This window comes from Hordeum vulgare, chromosome 3H (genome assembly GCF_904849725.1).
Source record: "Hordeum vulgare subsp. vulgare chromosome 3H, MorexV3_pseudomolecules_assembly, whole genome shotgun sequence".
Lineage (NCBI taxonomy): Eukaryota > Viridiplantae > Streptophyta > Magnoliopsida > Poales > Poaceae > Hordeum > Hordeum vulgare.
The window spans coordinates 61,264,787-61,287,450 of NC_058520.1; the positions used below are offsets into that span (position 1 = coordinate 61,264,787).

General features: G+C 42.1%; 1 pseudogene; it reads left to right on the forward strand.

Annotated features, from left to right (window-relative positions):
• The first annotated feature begins 402 nt into the window (after positions 1-402).
• LOC123441484 lies at positions 403-3,484 on the forward strand (annotated as a pseudogene).
• The last annotated feature ends 19,180 nt before the right edge of the window (positions 3,485-22,664 follow it).

The following is a 22,664-nucleotide window of genomic DNA, read 5'->3' on the forward strand; positions in this document are numbered from 1 at the left end:
ATTTTTTGAACCAATGAGAAATCTTCCTACAGATCGATGACATGGCGTCCATCCATCCATCCATCCATATCTCTAACCCACATCCATTCATCCATCTATCTACAGGAAAAAACATACCCCACCCGCAGCCCAAACCCTAGCTCACCCCCACTCCCCCATCGCACCCTTCCTCCCGATCCAATCCTCTCCCCTCCTCCAGAGCCACCAGATCCCCCCACCTCGGATCCGGAGCCGCCACCCCAATCTTCTGCCAGATTTGGCGCCGCTGCACGCTCTCCTCCTCCTCCCAGATCCGGAGCAGCCACCTCTACGCCCTCCTCAGACCTCCGCTGCGAGCCGTCCGTCACCACTCTCGTTGTCTCCCCAATCGATTGGGTTGGGTTGGGTTTCCGGGTGGACCCGATGATGGTGGCCGCCGCACGCTGCCTCATTCTCACCCCACCATCTCCTCCTCCTCCGCCGTCCTCCGGCTCCCCCGGATCACTTGCCGCCGCCCGCCCTCCTACTCGGCCTCGCCGCTCGCCGTGTTCGCCTCCATGGACTCGCCGCCCGAGGATTACCACACCAACGTTGGCATCTGCCTCGCCGACCCCTCCCTCACCAAGGCACCCCTCCCCTCCCCCTCGCAGTCCCCGTTGACAACCCTCCACGCCCCTCTCTCACTGATCGCTTCTCTCCTCCCGCAGATCTTCTCCGCGTCCAGGATTGACATCCCCACCACATGGCAGATGCCTCAGGTACTAGTACTAAAACAACAGTCTGACGGCTAGTGAAACTCGTTGTTTGTCAGCCTAGTTATCAATTACTACTATCGTTGCTGCTGCATCCTGGTACGCGTGATATCGAACCGTTGTTGATTTTCCGAGTGTTCTGTGTCGCCACAGGGTGGGATAGACCTAGGGGAAGAGCCGCGAGCAACTGCCATTAGGGAATTGAGGGAAGAAACCGGTGTTAGATCCGCCAAGATTGTCGGTGAGGTCAGTCGGCACTCGGCAGTCCATCACTTTCTTCACATTTTCTTATAATCATGATTTACTTTCAAGCATACCTGGAATGAATTGGTCAATTTCAACTGTCTTAAGTAGTGGTAAATCTCTAGTGTCTCTCCACCCAATATGCAGCTGGATGGATTTGTTTTCGTAACCAAAAGGTTTCTTGTTGATCGCTTCGCGTTTGTCCGTGTAGGCCCCCAATTGGTTGACATATGATTTCCCTGCGGATGTCAAAGACAAGCTGAATGCTAGGTGGGGAACAAACTGGAAGGGCCAGGCTCAGAATTGGTAAGCCTGCTGTGTTCCTTGTGCTAAGAATGATGCCTAGTAAGCACAGTTTGTTGCTGGGTTTTATCTGTTTCAATGATAGTCCTACAAGAATCATTTTAAGGCACAGGCATACCAATTGACACTTAACAATCAGAATAATGCCTTGCCCGAAGAGAGTTCGTTGCGTCAAGTGTGGCTCCCGCAATCGACGCTCACACCCTTACGGACGGGCCCCAGATCGAGCCGGCACTCCCAGACCAGCGACGTCCGCAGCAGATATGTGGCCATCTGGACCCCAATCTGTGAGGACTCTGCGCCGCCAACCTCGGCGTCCTCGTCTTTGACGGTGCCAGCAGGCAGTTTGACTACTGCAGCCCGAACACCAGGTTTGTATGTTCGTTTCATCAATCTTCTTAGCCCAGAAATCTCGTGGCACATCAAATGCTTTGGTCTCGTGATGATCATCGATGTATCTTTGTTGGCATCTTAATTTTCTATTGATTTCTTTCGTCCTTGGGAGGTCTTTCTTGGGGTGTGCACATGCAAAGTAGACACTATTTGCTGGTTGTTGTAGCAACACTGTCGCTGATCTGGTTGTGTATTAATCCCTTATTAACTAAATTTTAGTTTGTAGCCCAAGCTGAGAACAAATGTGTAATTTTTGGATAACAGAAGCTTAAAATATATCTAGCCTCTGTCAGAAGTTAACCTTGTTATTGTGTAAAAGTGTTAATTTGTCACTACGTTGATGGTTTGATGCATGGTTGAATTATGTCATGTCACCCTAGTGTTAATGCACATGATGGAGCAAGTGTGCACATGCTGCAACTTGTTGTAGGCGTCATTGCTTTTGACAGGATTCAGTGAATTTGTATGTGAGTCCACTGTGTAGATGGCAGCTAGTATTCAGTGAATTTGTATGTCAGTTTGCTGTGTAACCAACAACTAATAGAGTCGAGTTGGCCCTGACCATGTAATAAGGGGATTGTGCATGTGTGGCCATTACTCAGTTGGAAAAGGACAAAAATATAACATTTTTTATTTGACATTGGTTGCGTGAAACCTATGTGTTCCTCTGTTCGTGCTGAAACATCACTCTGTTTTTTGACCTGAGCGAGCAGGATGGTGCGCACATGTCTTTTGCTGCCACAAGCTGAAAGGATTACATGTGGTTTGTGGTTCTCGGTGCAGGAAGAAGAAGGCGGTGCACAAGACGGCGACCACGGACGACAAGCGGCTGCAGAGCATGCTCAAGAGGGTGGGCGTCAACACCATCCTGGCCATCGAGGAGGTCAACATCTTCAAGGACGACCTCGTCATCCAGTTCCTCAACCCCAAAGGTGAATTTTGTTTGCTGGTATGAGTTGTGTGCTCTAGCAAATCGTTGCCGTAATTCCCAATTGTAGTAGTCCCTTCTATTGGCGTTTTACATCATTTGTATCACTATCAGTTAAGAAATGAATATGTGAAAGCAGTACTTCTTCATATCCAACTCCAAATAAGTGTTTCTCAGTTTGTTGATAATTTAGATGCCCCCACCCATGAATCATTCCAGGTGAAAATACTGAACAGAGTTATGCATATATGGTTGAGTACTAGTTGGAGTTGCTTTATAATTAAGTGTCGGCAATATCGTTCAATACAAGTATTCCATGCTTATACTCTGCACTTTGACCTATGTTCTATGCCTATTTGATTTGGTACACTAATTTTCCCCTTTTGCTGGATGCATCTGAGCTTAACCAGGTGCATTCATTCTTGTTCATCAAACTCAACTGGTCCTTGGGTGTTTGTGAAAAATCAAATATTGCAAATGCGTGAAATTAATGGGAGTACATGGTTATCACTGCGGGCAAAATACTGTTATCTCTTCTTTGGCATCTCCATGTAATAATCTTGTACTTAGAGTACATAGTTAGAGAGCTTGTTGAGAAGCTGAGTACACACACAGGCAGCTAGCAGGTCATATGCATGCACAAGAAGGCACACACAAACACGCACAACCAGCGTAGTTGTTTGTTGGTTCAGTTTAGATACATGTCAAACACCCAGTTTAGATACTGTAGGCAGCATTAAAGTTCTAAAATCTGTCTATTTGTTGCAGGCCTGACAACATGGAGCACCTGAAGAGGATCGTCGAGGAGATGCAGAAGCAGGTGGTTGTTGCAGGTGCTATCCAGCCCAAGGAGGAGAATGACTTGGAGTTTGGATGTATTATGTAAACCTGTAAGATGTACTATGTGAACCTGGGAGATGTATTATGTGAACCTGAGAGATGTATTGTGTTATCTAAACTTGGAAGATGTATTATGTGATGTTATATGATGGATGATTTTAATTCGACTTGGATTTTTCTTGATTTGAATATGAAATAGTGTTGGATTTTATATTGGATAAATAATTGGGTTGAAAAGGACCAACAAATAAAAATGAAACCAAGTTCTCGAACAAATAGTTGCTGAATTCAAAAATGAAAAAGGCCAAAACTGAAACTGGACCAAATGTATTTGGCCACTAAAAGGCAGGGCCCAAATTATAATGATACAAAAAAATTCGAAAAACATAAGTGGGTGTAAATAGGCTAAGGCCCAAAAACAAGCCCAATAAGAAAAAGCCCAAAAGAATAAAATCAGCCCATCTGATCAATTGGAATAGGTTGGGCTGATTTCAACCATGATGTTTATTTCGTCGTAATTTTGCCACGTAGGAATGCCACGTGGACTGAGTTTGATTGCCAACGACGATTTAGGATCATCGTAAAAGTTATGACGATTTCGATCAAACGTCGCTGATGTTCATTTGTGACGCTCCGTTTTCGACGCTTGGTTTTTCGTCGTGAGATCGTGGTAAATTAAAAACCATTACGATGTAGCGACGAAAAAATAGCGTCGTGTATTAGCATATTCCTTGTAGTGAGTAGAGGATATCAAAACTTTGAGTAGTAATGAAATTACTACTTTGGATTTCAAGGAATTCAATTATGATAGTTGCTCTTTGATTGAATGTATTTCCTTTATGCAATCCATGCTAAACTCTCCACATGCTTATAGCCAAAATAAGGCCTTTACCGATCATATCGTTGATGCTATGATGAAATCTCTTGAAGAGAAACTTGAGTTGGAGATATCTATTCCTAGAAAACTTCATGATGAGTGGGAACCTACTATCAAAATCAAGATTAAAAACTATGAATGCAATGCTTTGTGTGATTTGGGTGCTAGTGCTTCCGCTATTCCAAAGTCTTTATGTGATGTTCTAGGCTTCAATGAGATTGATAAGTGCTCTCTTAATTTGCATCTTGCGGATTCTACTGTTAAGAAACCTATGGGAAGGATCAATGATGTTCTTATTATTGCAATAGGAACTATGTACCCGTAGATTTCATTGTGCTTGATATTGATTGCAATCCGACATGTCCCATCATTCTTGGTAGACCTTTCCTTAGGACTATTGGTGCTGTCATCGATATGAAGGAAGGGAATATTAGATTTCAATTTCCATTAAAGAAGGGCATGGAACACTTTCCTAGAAAGAAAATAAGATTGCCTTATGAATCCATTATGAGAGCTACTTATGGTTTGAGCACCAAAGACGACGATACTTGATTCTATCGCCTTATGCTTAGCGAAGGGCGTTAAACAATAGTGCTTGTTGGGAGGCAACCCAATGAATTTATCTTTGCTTTTTTACTTTCTGTTTTGTTGTGTCCACACCATCATAATTCTGTTATTATTGTGTTTTTTGTTTTTATTTTTGTGTTTGTGCCAAGGAAAACCTTTATGACTAGTTTTGGTGATGGTTGTGTGATCTTGTTGAAAAAGACAGAAACTTTGTGCTCACAAAATTATTTTTAATTCCTATCCAGAAAGAGCTTTTCAGTTGATTCTTTTTGCTGCTGGTTGATATGCCAATTTCCCTAATCTATACCTATACTAATTCTAGACTTCCTAAAAATTCCCACGTTAATTTGTTATTACCAACCGTTTATTTGGTGGGCCCAACTAATTATGGTGTAGATAGACTCACAAAATCCTAGAATATTTTTTGTAGTTAAAACAGATGAGAAAAGAAATCCCGTGTCAACCGTTAAAAAAAATATGTACATCTGAGCGGCCTTTGACGTACGTCAACCAATCATCATTATCTAATTAAACCAGAAACGAATCTAGCGAAGTCCTAGGTTGCAAGCTTTCCACGCATCGGCTGTCCCTCAGGACGTCAATCGCCATGTCCTCTGCCCCTTCGGCATGCCACAATCCTGCTGACTACGATGACCAGCATCCTTATCAAACCCACGCCGGCCTCTCCTATGGCGTCGTCTAGGTCACCATTGAACCCCAATCACGCGATGCCACTTACTGTACCACCGTTGCAGAGTCCAGAGTTCTACCCGTCCGTCTTTTCATGGGTGCGGACTCTGCTGCTGCTTGGCTCCAGGTCCATTAAAATCCTCCTCTATGGTAAGATTACTCTTAAATCTATTAGTATAATGTTTTCTCTGCTCTGGTTGGATTACAGAAGACTCCTAGGGAGCAGTGTTATGTTCAATCTGCAAACCTTTATATGTCCCAGGGTGGGTAAACCTAAAAAGTTTAGGGACGATTCAAAGTTACCATGTGTATTAGTTTGTGCTGCCTAGATTTTTTAATTACCCGCAAAAAGGACTATGCCTTAACTTTTGCTAATTTTGCGTTTGGACAAATTTATACAATATGGGGATATATACACTATGCGGAAAGTGCAGACCGCGGATAGATTGTGTACAAAGAAAATTTTGTGTTGTAGATGTTCATCTATCAGCACTGCTCCTAAATTATTTCTTAAACATCGAATAATAACATGAACGTAGCCTATAGTGGGTTCGTGAAGTATACCAATAAATTCAGGTACTGTACCATGTTCGAATCAAGAAATTTGCGTATTCAGTCGTATCATAGTGAGTTTATGGATCCTCACCATCGAGGTTCATGCATGCCTGAATATGGTAGAACTTGAACATTAGAAAAAAGGAAGGATACAATGGATCAGTTATCAGAAGAGATGTTGTTCTAATATTGCGTTGAAGAGTACATCTTCTGTAGCTATTATTCTTTGTTCAACTAACATCAGAATTAAGTGATTGTTTCTTTATTTTTGAGAAAATAGTGTTCATAATCTTCTTTCAAAGATCAGTAGTTAGACTTTAAAACTATTATCCATATACTTGAGTTAAGCTGGCTTCATGACGTACTCGAGTTCACATGTTTTTATTTACATATTCCCTTTGTTGCCTCCCTCCATTCAATGATAGGTGATGCACAGTTTCAAATTAGAGTCCCAGTTTAAGTATATCGGAAGTCGTACTCATGCTTGACATTGTATGACGCGGTCAGAAAGGGTTTTCATGCAATTGCATCCACGAAATAAGTATTTTGTTCGGTTCAATTTCAATAGTATAGATACACCGAGGTTCGTTCATATGCTTTTAAGCAGTGCTCTAGCTGAATAGTGCTAATTTTTCTGACTATGATTGCTAAATATGGTGTGAAATTTGGCTACCAGCTCGAGACCTATGGGCAACGCATCCTCATCCACCTTTTCTCTCTTCGACATCATCCCTCTTCTTTAGGCCGTTGCTGAAGGCAAGTAAAGCACATTACTCCTCTATTTTTCTCTCTCTTTATAACTCACGTCCCACTTTTGGAATATACATGTTGCAAGAGCAAGACCAAATTTATTGGTATGTACAATAAGGCGGAAGCACATCGGCTCCAGAGACAAATAATTCACCAACTATTGTTTTGTTGGACTGCTCTTTTATTAAAGATAGTATAATTATCCTTCACATCATTCTATTTCTAATTGATTTGTTGATTTATTGATAATAGTATTTTTAAGAGAAAAGTGAGCTTTACATATGAATGCAGATCATATTACAATCATTACAAAAGGTGCTTCAGTGATGTCAGGAATGCCCCAAATGCATAAGGCATCCGTGTACTCTTGCCTAACTTTCATCCTCATATGCATCACAACTGATGTCTTCTAACAATAATAGATAATAGACGACCAAGCTGCAAACTCTACCAACAGATGACTAATAACGGGGTCGCAAGCCTTCAAACACGGAGCACAATGTGTCTCCATTAGCATTGAACCACTATACTGATTAGTCAAGTTCCTTAGCTCCCATCACATAGCTTTCATGTCTGCTTACTGAGCATCACCACAAACATGTCATCTCTCCACCGTACATCACATCACTGCTCCCACGCTGTCACATTGACTAATTGAGGGCATGAATAATTGGTTAGAAGAAGAATATGCTTGCGTTCTATGTTTGCAATATACCATGTTCATTATTTTGTAGCTGGCTTACATATACATGCTAAATTGTTGATGTAATTTCCTATTGAAGAGATAAGAGAAATTAGAAGTGATAATTTATATCTGTAATTTTGTATACATCAGTAATGTTCAGATTTGTAGTTGAGCTCATGAACAACTATTTTAGATCAATCTGCAATACTTCTCTTTTTGTCTAACAATTAAGTGATATCTTATTGTGTTGCATAACTTCTACATGTTTAAAAGTATTGGAAATTTTTTGTCTCCTTTGTCCCTTCAAGAGTATTCTTGGCGGAAAATCTTTGTAAGAGGCCATGTGACTGCGACTGTACTTTGATATTCTTTATAAATAAAAGCCTATATATATAAAGCTTATAGTGCATATAATAATGTTAGGCTTGATAAAACTTTTTCGTTTTTACAATTTAAAAAGGCATACGCAAAATATGACATGGTTTTGTTGATGTACTGGAAGCACACCGAGCACATATTATTGATAAAAAAACAAACTTATCTGCATATATGTTTACTATTTCACATTCATTATATTGCAATATTCTGAGACCATATGGAGTACAAATATATTGCTTCCAACCTTCAAGTTGACAAAAATGACAACAAAACATATAATCAAACCCCCCTTTAAATTTGAGGAAATCCTGATTTTCCCTTACACGCAAATATTTATACTATTATTTCATTACGGACCATTATTATTTACATGTTACACAAAAACCTAATGTGCAAAGCAAATATAAAATATTACACTAAAAGATGTACTAATTTGTCCCTTTCTTAACTTACGAACAAGAATATTGCATACTAAAGTTTTGAAGTTGCATAGCTCACATATACGTTTTTTTGGAAACTTTTGAATGTGCTCTATTTCATTTGTAACTAACCGCAAATTTGGATTCTACACAATATCATGATATATTAGTGTCATTGGGTTTTAGCTAATCAATTTGGCAAGCACATACGATTTTGGCTCGCACTTTTTTAAGAAAGGAAAAGATAAAAATTTTGACCATGAATTTGGCAAGCTCAAACTTGCCTATGTTACCTAATTATTTACAAAGAATAAGTCTGGGCTCTACGATATTAAATTTCTAAATATACAATGGAACATGAACATTAACATGTTTTCATGGATTATATATATATATATATATATATATATATATAGTTTAATTAATAGTGTGAGAATAGATCTACAACCAATCCCTAGAAATATAACAATACAATTCGGTATTACTTTATCACATCATTGGTAAATCCTACATATATGTAAATTATCTGCTCAGGATATCATAAAAAATACCATTTCACTTTTCTACGTGCCGGAAGCAACTGCAAAATGTAGGTAAGATATAACTTGCACTTTATAGAGGTTGGTTTGTACGGGGTTGCTCAAGGTTTTGTTGTTCGCAAGGTATCATTGGTGATGAGTCCATTGTTCAAAAGGTAATAATTTCTCACCCTGATATTGAATGTAGAAATATATACATTTTGGCTCTGTAACTTGCAGTAAGAACTGTATTTTATTCCGAGGAGTAATTTTCAAACTTATATTGACATATTCTTTTATTCTATACTCATAGAAAAGTATTTGCATAAAAGAACTGGTATTGAAATGTGGATATAAATGCTCATCATCACAGCTAATTTCTGAAAGAAGATTGCATGCAACAAAAATCTTAATGGAAGTTCAGCTTGGAACGTCTCCTAAAATAGGCTAGCCCGTGCGTTCCACACGGGTTGACGGCTAGTTGTCATAATTTGTTAGAATTTTTGGGATACTAGAAGTATACGAAGTATACAGATTGCTACAGACTGGTCTGTTTTTGACAGATTCTGTTTTGTTGTGTTGATTGCTTATTTTGATGAAACTATGGATAGTATCGGGGGGGTACTAGCCATGGAAAAGTGAGAATACAGTAATCTAACATCAATCTAAATAGAAATCAAGTTTAGTACAATACGTAAAGAGTTGGTAGTTTGTTTTCTTATGCTAATGATATCACGAGTTTCTGTTTAAGTTTTGTGTTGTGAAGTTTTCAAGTTTTGGGTGATGTTCTCATGGACAATGGGATGAAGAGTGGAAAGAGCTCAAGCTTGGGGATGCCCAAGGCATCCCAAGCCAAATTCAAAGACACCAAAAAGCCTAAGCTTGGGGATGCCTCGGAAAGCTATCCCCTCTTTCCTCTTCAATCCATCGGTAACGTTACTTGGAGCTATATTTTTATTAACCACATGATATGTGTTTTACTTGGAGCGTTGTGTATTATAGGAGTCTTTTATTTTTGTTGTGTCGCAATCATCCTTGCTGCAAAACTTTTTGAGAGGGACATGCACTCATCGTGAATTTGCTAGAATACTCATTGAGCTTCACTAATATCTTTTGAGTTAGGCAATTTAGCTCGCATGTGCTTCACTTATATCTTTTGAGCTAGATAACTTTGCTCTAGTGCTTCACTTAAATCTTTGTAGAGAACGGCGGTGTCATATTTTGTAGAAATAAAACCTCTTGATCTTCACTTATATCTTTTTGAGATTGCTCTCTCTCTCAGTAACTTGGTATTTGGCGTGTGCTATGAAAGTAGTCTTAAAGATGATAGGCATCCAAAGAGGATATAATAAAAACTTCCATAATGCATTGATTAGTAAGAGAAGTTTGATTCCTAACAATTAAGTTTTGAGACATGGATTTGGTGATATTAGAGTTATGTTAGTAGGGTGTTGTGAATCTAGAAATACTTGTGTTGAAGTAAATGATTCCCGTAGCATGCACATATGGTGAACCGTTATGTTAGGAAGTCGGAGCATAATTGATTTATTGATTGTCATCCTTTGTGTGGCGGTCGGGATCGCGCGATGGTTAACACCTACCAACCCTTCCCCCAGGAGTATGCGTCTAACACTTTGTTTCGATTACTAATAAAACTTTCACAATAAGTATATGAGTTCTGCATGACTAATGTGAATCCATGGTATAGATGCACTTTCACCTTCCACCATTGCTAGCCTCTCTAGTGTCGTGCAACTTTCGCTGGTGCACAAACCCACCATATACCTTTCTCAAAACAGCCACCATACCTACCTATTATGGCATTTTCATAGCCATTCCGAGATATATTGCCATGCAACTCCCACCGTTCCGTCTCATGACTTGTGCCGTCACTTTCATATTGCCTTTGCATGATCGATAGCTAGCGAGATGTTTCAACGTCATACGCTAAACTAGATCGTTGCACATCCCGATACACTACCGGAGGCATTTCCTATAGAGTCATCATTGTTCTAAGTATTGAGTTGTGAGTAAATAAAAGTGTGATGATCATCATTATTAGAGCATTGTCCCATGTGAGGAAATAAAAAAAAGAGGCCAAAGATGCCCAATATATACATATATGAAAAGAGGCCAAAGAGCCCAAACAAAAAAAGAAGAGAGAAAAAGAGAGAAGGGACAATGCTACTATCTTTTTCCACACTTGTGCTTCAAAATAGCACCATGCTCTTCATGATAGAGAGTCTCTTGGTTTGACACTTCCATATACTAGTGGGAATTTTCATTTTATAACTTAGCTTGTATATTCCAATGATGGGCTTCCTCAAAATTGCCCTAGGTCTTCGTGAGCAAGCAAGTTGGGTGCACACCCACTAGTTCTCCTTTTGAGCTTTCACACACTTATAGCTCTAAGTGCATCCGTTGCATGGTAATCCCTACTCATTCACATTGATATCTATTGATGGGCATCTCCATAAACAATTAATACGCCAAGTCAATGTGACCATCTCCTCCTTTTTGCCTCACAATCTCCACCACACTCTATTCCACCTATAGTGCTATATCCATGGCTCACGCTCATGTATTGCGTGAGAGTTGAAAAAGTTTGAGAAAGTAAGAGTGTGAAAACAATTACTTGGACAATACCGGGGTTGTGCATGATTTAAATTCGTTGTGTGGGGATGATGGAGCATAGCCAGACTATATGATTTTGTAGGGTAACTTTCTTTGGCCTTGTTACTTCAAAAGTTCATGATCACTTTGCTAGTTTGCTTGAAGTATTATTGTTTTCATATCAATAGTAAAGTATTGTTTTGAATCTTACGAATCTAAACATTCATGCCACAAGAAATAAGTTACAAAGGACAAATAAGTTAGGTAGCATTCCACATCAAAAATTCAGTCTTTATCACTTCCCTACTCGAGGACGAGCAGGAGTTAAGCTTGGGGATGCTTGATACGCCTCCAACGTATCTATAATTTTTGATGGTTCCATGCTATTATCATGTCAACTTTGGATGTTTTGTATGCATGAATATGCTATTTTATATCTTTTTTGGGACTAACCTATTAACTCAGTGCCAAGTGCCAGTTCGTGTTTTTCCGTGTTTTTGACCTTTTTCAGAGGAGAATATTAAACGGAATCCAAACGGAATAAAACATGTGGAATGATATTTTCCATAATAGAAGATACGCAGGAGACTTGAGAACCAAGGCAGGGGACCTCGGAGGAGGTCACAAGCCCACTAGCCCCAGCCTAGGGGGCGGGCCTAGCAGGCTTGTGGGCCCCCCGTGGCTCCCCTGCCCTACTTTTCCGCCTATAAATTCTCCAAAAATCCAAAAACGCTAGAGAGAGCCACGAAAATACTTTTCCGCCGCCGCAAGCTTCTGTCTCCGCAAGATCCCATCTCGGGCACGTTCTGGTGCCCTGCTGGAGGGGGATTCGGACACGGAGTGCTTCTTCATCAACACCATTGCCTCTCCGATGATGCGTGAGTAGTTCACCACAGACCTTTGGGTCTATAGCTAGTAGCTAGATGGCTTCTTCTCTCTCTCTTAGATCTTCAATACAAAGTTCTCCATGATCTTCATGGAGATCAATCCGATGTAACTTTATTTTGCGGTGTGTTTGTCGAGATTCGATGAATTGTGGATTTATGATCAGATTATCTATGAATATTATTTGAGTCTCCTCTAATCTCTTATATGCATGATTCCGTATCCTTGTAATTCTCTTCGAGTTGTGGGTTTTGTTTGGCCAACTTGATCTATAATTCTTGCAATGGGAGAAGTGCTTGATTTTGGGTTCATACCGTGCGGTGTCCTCACCTAGTGGCAGAAGGGGTAGCGAGGCACGCATCGTGTTGTTGCCATCAAGGGTAAAAAGATGGGGTTTATATCTATTGCATGAATTTATCCCTCTACATCATGTCATTTTTCTTAAGGCGTTACTCCATTTGTTATGAACTTAATACACTAGATGCATGCTGGACAACGGTCGATGTGTGGAGTAATAGTAGTAGATGCAGAAAGTATCGGTCTACTTGTTTCGGACGTGATGCCTATATGTATGATCATTGACTTAGATATCATCATGACTTTGCGCGATTCTATCAATTGCTCGACAGTAATTAGTTCACCCACCGTAATACTTGCCATCATGACAGAAGCCTCTAGTGAATACTATGGCCCCCGGGTCTACTTCACATCATATTTTCAGCTCTACACTTTTACTTTGTTCCACTTTCCACCTTCAGATATCACCTTGAAAATAACCATGAAGGGATTGACAACCCCTTTATAGCGTTGGGTGCAAGTTTGTTTGTTTTTGCGCAGGTACATTGGTGACTTGCGTTGATACTCCTACTGGATTGATACCTTGGTTCTCAAACTGAGGGAAATACTTACTGCTACTGTGCTGCATCACCCTTTCCTCTTCAAGGGAAAAACCAACGCAAACTCAAGAGGTAGCACTTATCTTTTTAAGAGCTTTTATTTTGGTTGCTTTTGGAACTCTCTTGAGTTATAATGCTTATCTTGTTTAGAGAGTTGGCTCGTTGCACTGAGTTGTGTGTCTTGCATGAGTAGGTAACTGAGGTTGCTATATAAGTATAGTAATAACTTGCAATAGTTTTGAGGTATTGATTTGAGTAATGTTTGGACTATTGGTGACAAGAGCTTAAGCCTATTAGTGATAGGTGTCGTATTTTGGGAAATCCATGTGTATTTCAAAAACTAAAAATTAGTTGAGAACTCTAGCTACTAAATAGATCACTAACTTCTTGAGGGGTTGGAATATATAGAGTACCCTCACGTTACCATGGGTCGAGGATGCGCAAGGATAACCAAACCCCCGAACACTCCTCATCGGAGTACTTGTCTCTTTGTGAATTTCCTAACTAGATAGAGATTTACCGATAATAAGTGTATGAGTTCTTGAGACTAATGTGAGTATTTGATTGTTGGCACTTCCACCATCCATATTTTGCTATCCTCTTCGGTACCGTGCATTGCCCTTTCTCACATTGAGAGTTGATGCAAACTCCGCCGGTGCATCCAAACCCTTGACATGATACGTTCTGTCATACATAAGCCTCATTATATCCTTCCTCAAAACAGCCACCATACCTACCTATTAAAGCATTTCCATAGACTTTCCGAGATACATTGCCATGCAACATCCACCATCTCATGACTTGATCTTCATGTCATACATGCTTTTGCTTGATCGTAGAGCCGCATGATAGTTGGTCCTTGCCCATATTATTGCTACATGACGCGCTAGTATCATTGCATATCCCGCTACACCGGCACAAGCATACATTTGCATACATCATGATAGTTTTCACTTGTCTTTATGTTGAGTACTTCTTATAAAGTGCGATGATCTTATTTTTATTCATGTAAAACATAGAGTGTTGCCCTTAAGTGAGGAAAAGATACCAAAGAGAACAAAACAAAAGATCCCAAAGACAAAAAATGGCATATAAAAACAAAGAGCCAAAGAGGCCACAAAAAATAAAAAAGAGAAAAAAATAAATAAAAAGAGAGAAGGGGGCAACACTACTATTCATTTTGAAAGATCCACACTCGTACTCCATTGCTATATTTGTACTACATAGAGATTATCATTCATGCATAACTATGTGGGCACCCTTACACTATAGAACTTGGTTTGCATATTCCAATGATGAGCCTCCTCAAATGAGTTCTAGGTCTTCATGAGCAAGCAAGTTGGATGCACCCCCACTAGTTCCATTGGAGAGCTTACCTTAGCTCATATGTGCATCCATTACATGGCAATCCCTAGTCCTCACATCATATCTATCATTTGGCTTTCTCTCGCCTATGTTTGTCCTAATTGATGTGAGCCTTTGACACCTTTTTGTCTTCCTTCCCCATCATTATTCTATTTGCCATCCTAAGTGCCAACCTATATTGCTTTCGCTCATCCATTGCATGAGTGCTCAAAGTTGAAAGGGAGAGGATCATTTTGACTTGTGCCTGACTAGTGGCCTCGGGATGAGTCAAAATAATATTCCGAAGGAGACCAAGTGTGAAATTTTAGTAGATTGAGTTTGATACGTCCATTTTGCATCATGTTTTCATGTTGATATTTATCGCTTCTTGGGCTATTATTTCACTTCACGGTACAATTCTTATGCCTTTTCTCTCTTATTTTGCAAGGTTTACATGAAGAGGGAGAATGCCGACAACTGGAATTCTGGCCTGAAAGTGGAGCAAGTTTGAGATACCTATTATGCGCAACTCCAAACGCCATAAAAATGAACAAGGATTTTTTTCCCGATTTATCAAAAATACTGGGCCGAAGAAGTGCCAGAGGGTAGCGTGGAGGTGGCCATAAGCCTGCACGGCGCGGCCACCCCCCCAGGCCGCGCCATGAGGGCTTGTGGGCACCCTGCAGGCCCACTTGCCCCCCTCTTTTGCTATATGAAGGGTTTCGTCCAGGAAAAAATCAGGGAGGAGCTTTTTCGTGGTTTCGCCGCCGCCACGAGGTGGAACTTGAGCAGAACCAATCTAGAGTTCCGGCAGGACGATCCTGCTGGGGAAACTTCCCTCTCGGAGGGGGAACTCGTCGCCATCGTCATCACCAACACTCCTCTCATCGGAGGGGACTCGTCGCCATCAACATCTTCATTAGCACCATCTCATCTCCAAACCCTAGTTCATCACTTGTAACCAATCTCTGTCTCGCGACTCCGATTGGTACTTGTAAGGTTGCTAGTAGTGTTGATTACTCTTTGTAGTTGATGCTAGTTGGATTACTTGGTGGAAGAGTTGATGTTCAGATCCTTGATGCTACTCATTACCTCTCTGGTCATGAATATGATTATGCTTTGTGAGTAGTTACTTTTGTTCCCGAGGACATGGGATAAGTCATGCTAATAGTAGTCATGTGAATTTGGTATTCGTTCGGTAATTTGATATGTTGTATGTTGGTTTTCCTCTGGTGGTGTTTGTTGGAAATATGCCCTAGAGGCAATAATAAAATGGTTATTATCATATTTCCTTGTTCATGATAATCGTCTATTGTTCATGCTATAATTGTATTAACAGGAAACAGTAATACATGTGTGAATAAATAGATCACAATGTGTCCCTAGCAAGCCTCTAGTTGGCTAGCTCGTTAGTCAATAGATGATCATGGTTTCCTGATCATGGTCATTAGATGTCATTGATAACGGGATCACATCATTAGGAGAATGATGTGATGGACAAGACCCAATCCTAAGCATAGCACTAGATCGTATTGTTCGTATGCTAAAGCTTTTCTAATGTCAAGTATCTTTTCCTTCGACCGTGAGATTGTGCAACTCCCGGATACCGTAGGAGTGCTTTGGGTGTATCAAACGTCACAACGTAACTGGGTGACTATAAAGGTGCACTACGGGTACCTCTGAAAGTGTCTGTTGGGTTGGTACGAATCGAGATCGGGATTTGTCACTCTGTGTGACGGAGAGGTATCTCTGGGCCCACTCGGTAGAACATCATCATGAGCTCAATGTGACTAAGGAGTTAGTCACACGATGACGTGCTACGGAACGAGTAAAGAGACTTACCGGTAACGAGATTGAACAAGGTATAGGTATACCGACGATCGAATCTTGGGCAAGTTCTATACCGACAGACAAAGGGAATCGTATACGGGATTGATGGAATCCTTGACATCGTGGTTCATCCGATGAGATCATCGTGGAGCAAGTGGGAGCCACCATGGGTATCCAGACCCCGCTGATGGTTATTGGCCAGAGAGGTGTCTCGGTCATGTCTGCCTGTCTCCCGAACCCGTAGGGTCTACACACTTAAGGTTCGATGACGCTAGGGTTATAGGGAATTGTTATACGAGGTTACCGAAAGATGTTCGGAGTCCCGGATGAGATCCCGGACGTCACGAGGAGCTCCGGAATGGTCCGGAGGTAAAGATTGATATATAGGACGGATGGTTTCGGATACCGGAAGTGTTTCGGGCATCACCGGTAACGTACCGGGACCACCGGGACCACCGGAGGTGGCCCCGGGGGACCACCGAAGGGGGGCAACGACCCCGGGAGGTAAGGTGGGCCAAGTGGGGGTGGGAACCAGCCCCTAGGTGGGCTGGTGCGCCTCCCCATTCAGTCCAATGCGCAGGGGAGAGAAAAGAGGGGGCAAACCCTAAGCCAGGTGGGCCTAAGGCCCACCAGATGGTGCGCCACCCCCTCCTCCCCCTCTGGCCGCCGCACCTCCCATCTGGGGGGGCTGCCGCACCCCCTAGGGTGGGAACCCTAGGGTTGACACCCCCTCTCCCCTCCTCCTATATATATCGGGCACTTTTGGCCATTGAGAGACAGACTTTTCCCTCTCCCTCGGCGCAACCCTGCTCTTCTTTCTCCTCCTCTCTGCCGGTGCTTGGCGAAGCCCTGCCGGGAGACCTCGTCTCTCCATCGACACCACGCCGTCGTGATGCTGGAGTTCTTCCCCAACCTCTCCCTCCTCCTTGCTGGATCAAGGTGTGGGAGACGTCACCGGGCTGCACGTGTGTTGAACGCGGAGGTGCCATAGTTCGGCACTAGATCGGAATCGCTGCGAGTACGACTCCATCAACCGCGTTCTAGCAACGCTTCCGCTTAGCGATCTTCAAAGGTATGAAGATGCTCTTACCCCTCTCTCGTTGCTGGTCTCTCCATAGGAAGATCTGAATATGTGTAGGAAAATTTTGAATTTATGCTACGTTACCCAATAGTGGCATCCGAGCCAGGTTTTCTATGCGTAGATTCTATGCACGAGTAGAACACAAAAGTTGTGGGCGATGATTTGTCAATTTGCTTGCCGCTACTAGTCTTATTATTTTCCGGCGGTATTGTGGGATGAAGCGGCCCGGACCGACTTTACACGTACGCTTACGTGAGACTGGTTCCACCGACAGACATGCACACCGTGCATAAAGGTGGCTAGCGGGTGTCTGTCTCTCCTACTCTAGTCGGATTGGATTTGATGAAAAGGGTCCTTATGAAGGGTAAATAGCTTTGGCATATCATCGTTGTGGCTGTCACGTAGGTAAGAAGGCCTTCTTGCTAGAAACCCAAATCAGCCACGTAAAACTTGCAACAACAATTAGAGGACGTCTACCTTGTTTTTGCAGGGTTTGACATGTGATGTGATATGGCCAAAGTTGTGATGTTGCATGTATGATGTATGAGATGATCATGTTATTGTAATAGGTTTCACGACTTGCATGTCGATGAGTATGACAACCGGCAGGAGCCATAGGAGTTGTCTTAATTTATTGTATGAGATGGAACGCCATGTGCTTACTACTTTTACTTCATTGCTAACGGTTAGCTATAGTAGTAGTGATAGACGACTTCACGGAGACACGATGATGGAGATCATGATGATGGAGATCATGGTGTCACGCCGGTGACGAGGATGATCATGCGATGCCTGAAGATGGAGATCGAAAGGGCAAAGATGATAATGGCCATATCATGTCACTATATGATTGCATTGTGATGTTTATCATGTTTTACATCTTATTTCTTAGAATGACGGTAGCATAATAAGATGATCCCTCTTAAAATTTCGAGAACGTATTCCCCTAAGTGTGCACCGTTGTGAAGGTTCGTTGTCTCGAAGCACCACGTGATGATCGGGTGTGATAGATTCTAACGTTCGCATACAACGGGTGTAAGCCAGATTTACACACGCGAAACACCTAGGTTGACTCGACGAGCTTAGCATGTACAGACATGACCTCGAATACAAGAGACCGAAAGGTCGAACATGAGTCGTATGGTTGAATACGATCAACATGCAGTTGCTCACGATGGTGACTAGTCCGTCTCACATGATGATAGGACACAGGTTAGTCAACATGGATCATGTATCACTTAGATGACTACAGGGATGTCGATTTAAGTGGGAGTTCATACTTAATTTGATTAAATGAACTTAATTGTCATGAATTTAGTCTAAAAGTTGTCTTTATAAATATTGTAGATGGCCAATGTCAACCTCAATTTCAATGCATTCCTAGAGAAAAACAAGCTGAAAGATGATGGTAGCAACTATGCGGACTGGGTTCGCAACTTGAAGCTCATCCTTGAAGCAGCTAAAAAGGCTTATGTCCTTGATGCGCCGCTAGGTGACCCTCCCGCTCCCGCAGAAGCCCAGGACATTCTGAACGTCTGGCAAACGCGGAGTGATGACTACTCTCTGGTTAGGTGTGGCATGTTATATAGTTTAGAAACGGGGCTCCAAAGGCGTTTTGAGCAACACGGGGCATATGATATGTTCCAGGAGCTGAAGCTAGTTTTTCAAGCTCATGCCCGTGTCGAGAGATATGAAGTCTCTGACAAGTTCTTTAGCTGTAAGATGGAGGAGAACAGTTCTGTTAGTGAGCACATACTCAAAATTTCTGGGTTACACGGTCGTCTGACTTCACTTGGAGTCGAACTTCCGGATGATGCTATAATTGACAGAATCCTCCAGTCTCTCCCACCAAGCTACAAAGGCTTTGTGCTTAACTACAACATGCAAGGGATGGAGAAGACCATTCCCGAGTTGTACTCGATGCTCAAATCTACAGAAGTAGAAATCAAGAAAGAGCATCAAGTGTTGATGGTCAACAAGACCACTAGTTTCAAGAAAGACAAGGGTAAGAAGAACTTCAAGAAAGACGGCAAAGCTGTTGCCGCGCCCGGTAAGCCAGATGCCGGGAAGAAGAAAAACAATGGACCCAAGCCTGAGACTGAGTGCTTCTAGTGCAAGGGAAAAGGTCACTGGAAGCGGAACTGCCCCAAATACTTAGCGGACAAGAAGGCCGGCAACATTAAAGGTATATGTGATATACATGTTATTGATGTGTACCTTACCAGCGCTCGTAGTAGCTCCTGGGTATTTGATACCGGTGCTGTTGCTCACATTTGCAACTCAAAGCAGGAACTACGGAATAAGCGGAGACTCGCCAATGACGAGGTGATGATGCGCGTCGGGAATGGTTCAAAGGTCGATGTGATCGCCGTCGGCACGCTACCTCTACATCTACCATCGGGATTAGTTTTAAACCTTAATAATTGTTATTTAGTACCAGCTTTAAGCATGAGCATTGTATCAGGGTCTTGCTTAATGCGAGACGGCTACTCATTTAAGTCAGAGAATAATGGTTGTTCTATTTATATGAGTGATATGTTTTATGGTCATGCTCCGCTGGTGAATGGTTTATTCTTGATGAATCTCGATCGTGATGCTACACATATTCATAGTGTGAGTACCAAAAGATGTAAAGTTGATAATGATAGTCCCACATACTTGTGGCACTGCCGCCTTTGTCATATCGGCGTTAAGCGCATGAAGAAGCTCCATACTGATGGACTATTAGAGTCTCGACTTTGAATCATTTGACACATGCGAACCGTGCCTCATGGGCAAGATGACTAAGACTCCATTCTCATGAATAATGGAGAGAGCAACCGACTTATTGGAAATAATACATACTGATGTGTGTGGTCCAATGAACGTTGAAGCTCGCGGTGGTTATCGTTATGTTCTCACTCTCACCGATGATTTGAGTAGGTATTGGTATATCTACTTGATGAAGCACCAATCTGAGACGTTTGAAAAGTTCAACGAATTTCAGAGTGAGATTGAGAATCAATGTGACAGAAAAATTAAATGTCTACGATCTGATCGTGGAGGAGAATATTTGAGTCACGAGTTTGGCACACACCTAAGGAAGTGTGGAATCGTTTCACAACTGACGCCGCCTGGCACACCGCAACACAACGGAGTATCTGAACGTCGTAATCGCACTTTATTAGATATGGTACGATCTATGATGTCTCTTACCGACTTACCGCTATCATTTTGGGGATACGCATTAGAAACTGCAGCATTCACTTTAAATAGGGCACCGTCAAAATCCGTTGAGACGACACCGTATGAACTATGGTTTGGCAAGAAACCTAAGTTGTCGTTTCTTAAAGTTTGGGGCTGCGATGCTTATGTGAAGAAACTTCAACCAGAAAAGCTCGAACCCAAAGCGGAGAAATGCGTATTCATAGGATACCCTAAGGAAACTATTGGGTATACCTTCTATCTTAGATCCGAAGGTAAAACCTTTGTTGCCAAGAACGGATCCTTTCTAGAGAAAGAGTTTCTCTCGAAAGAAATAAGTAGGAGGAAGGTAGAACTTGATGAGGTAATTACACCCCCTCTCGAACAGGAAACTAGCGCAGCGCGGGAAGTTGTTCCTGTGGCGCCTACACCGACTGAAGAGGAAGTTAATGATGATGATCATGAAGCTTCGGATCAAGTTACTACTGAACCACGAAGGTCCACAAGGGCACGCTCCGCACCAGAGTGGTACGGCAACCCTGTGATGGAAATCATGTTGTTAGACAACGGTGAACCTTCGAACTATGAAGAAGCGATGGCGGGCCCGGATTCCAACAAATGGCTTGAGGCTATGAAATCCGAGATAGGATCCATGTATGAGAACAAAGTATGGACTTTGGTGGACTTGCCCGATGACCGGCGAGCCATAGAAAATAAATGGATCTTCAAGAAGAAGACTGATGCAAACGGTAATGTAACCGTTTACAAAGCTCGACTTGTCGCAAAGGGTTTTCGACAAATTCAAGGAGTTGACTACGAAGAGACTTTCTCTCCCGTAGCAAAGGTGAAATCAGTCCGAATCATGTTAGCAATTGTCGCCTTTTATGATTATGAAATTTGGCAAATGGACGTCAAAACAGCATTCCTTAATGGGAACCTTAAGGAAGAGTTGTATATGATGCAACCAGAAGGTTATGTCGACCCTAAGGGTGCTAACAAAGTGTGCAAGCTCCAGCGCTCCATCTATGGGCTGGTGCAAGCATCTTGGAGTTGGAACATTCGCTTTAATGAGGTGATTAAAGCGTTTGGGTTCATACAGGTTTACGGAGAAGCCTGTCTGTACAAGAAAGTGAGTGGGAGCTCTGTAGCTTTCCTCATACTGTATGTGGATTACATATTATTGATGGGGAATAATATAGAGATGTTGGAGAGCATAAAGGCCTATTTGAACAAGAGTTTTTCAATGAAGGACCTTGGAGAAGCTGCATACATATTAGGCATCAAGATCTATAGAGATAGATCAAGACGCCTCATAGGTCTTTCGCAAAGTACATACCTTGACAAGATATTGAAGAAGTTCAATATGGAAAACTCAAATAAAGGGTTCTTGCCAGTTTTGCAAGGTATGAGATTGAGTAAGACTCAGTCGCCGACCACGGCAGCAGATAGAGAGAAGATGAGTTCTGTCCCCTACGCTTCAGCCGTGGGCTCTCTAATGTATGCCATGCTGTGTACCAGACCTGATATAGACCTTGCCATAAGTTTGGTAGGGAGGTACCAAAGTGATCCAGGTATGGAACACTGGTCAGCGGTCAAGAAATCCTTAAGTACCTGAAAAGGACTAAGGAAATGTTTCTCGTTTATGGAGGTGACGAAGAGCTTGTCGTAAAGGGTTACGTCGACGCTAGCTTCGACACAGATCCGGATGACTCTAAGTCACAGACCGGATACGTATATGTGTTGAATGGTGGGGTAGTGAGCTGGTGCAGCAACAAGCAAGAAGTCGTGGCAGCATCTACATGTGAAGCGGAGTACATAGGTGCTTCAGAAGCAGCTCATGAAGGAATTTGGATGAAGGAGCTCATCACCGACCTTGGAGTGGTTCCAAGCGCGTCGGGTCCAATGACACTCTTCTGTGATAACACTGGGGCCATTGCCATAGCCAAGGAGCCCAG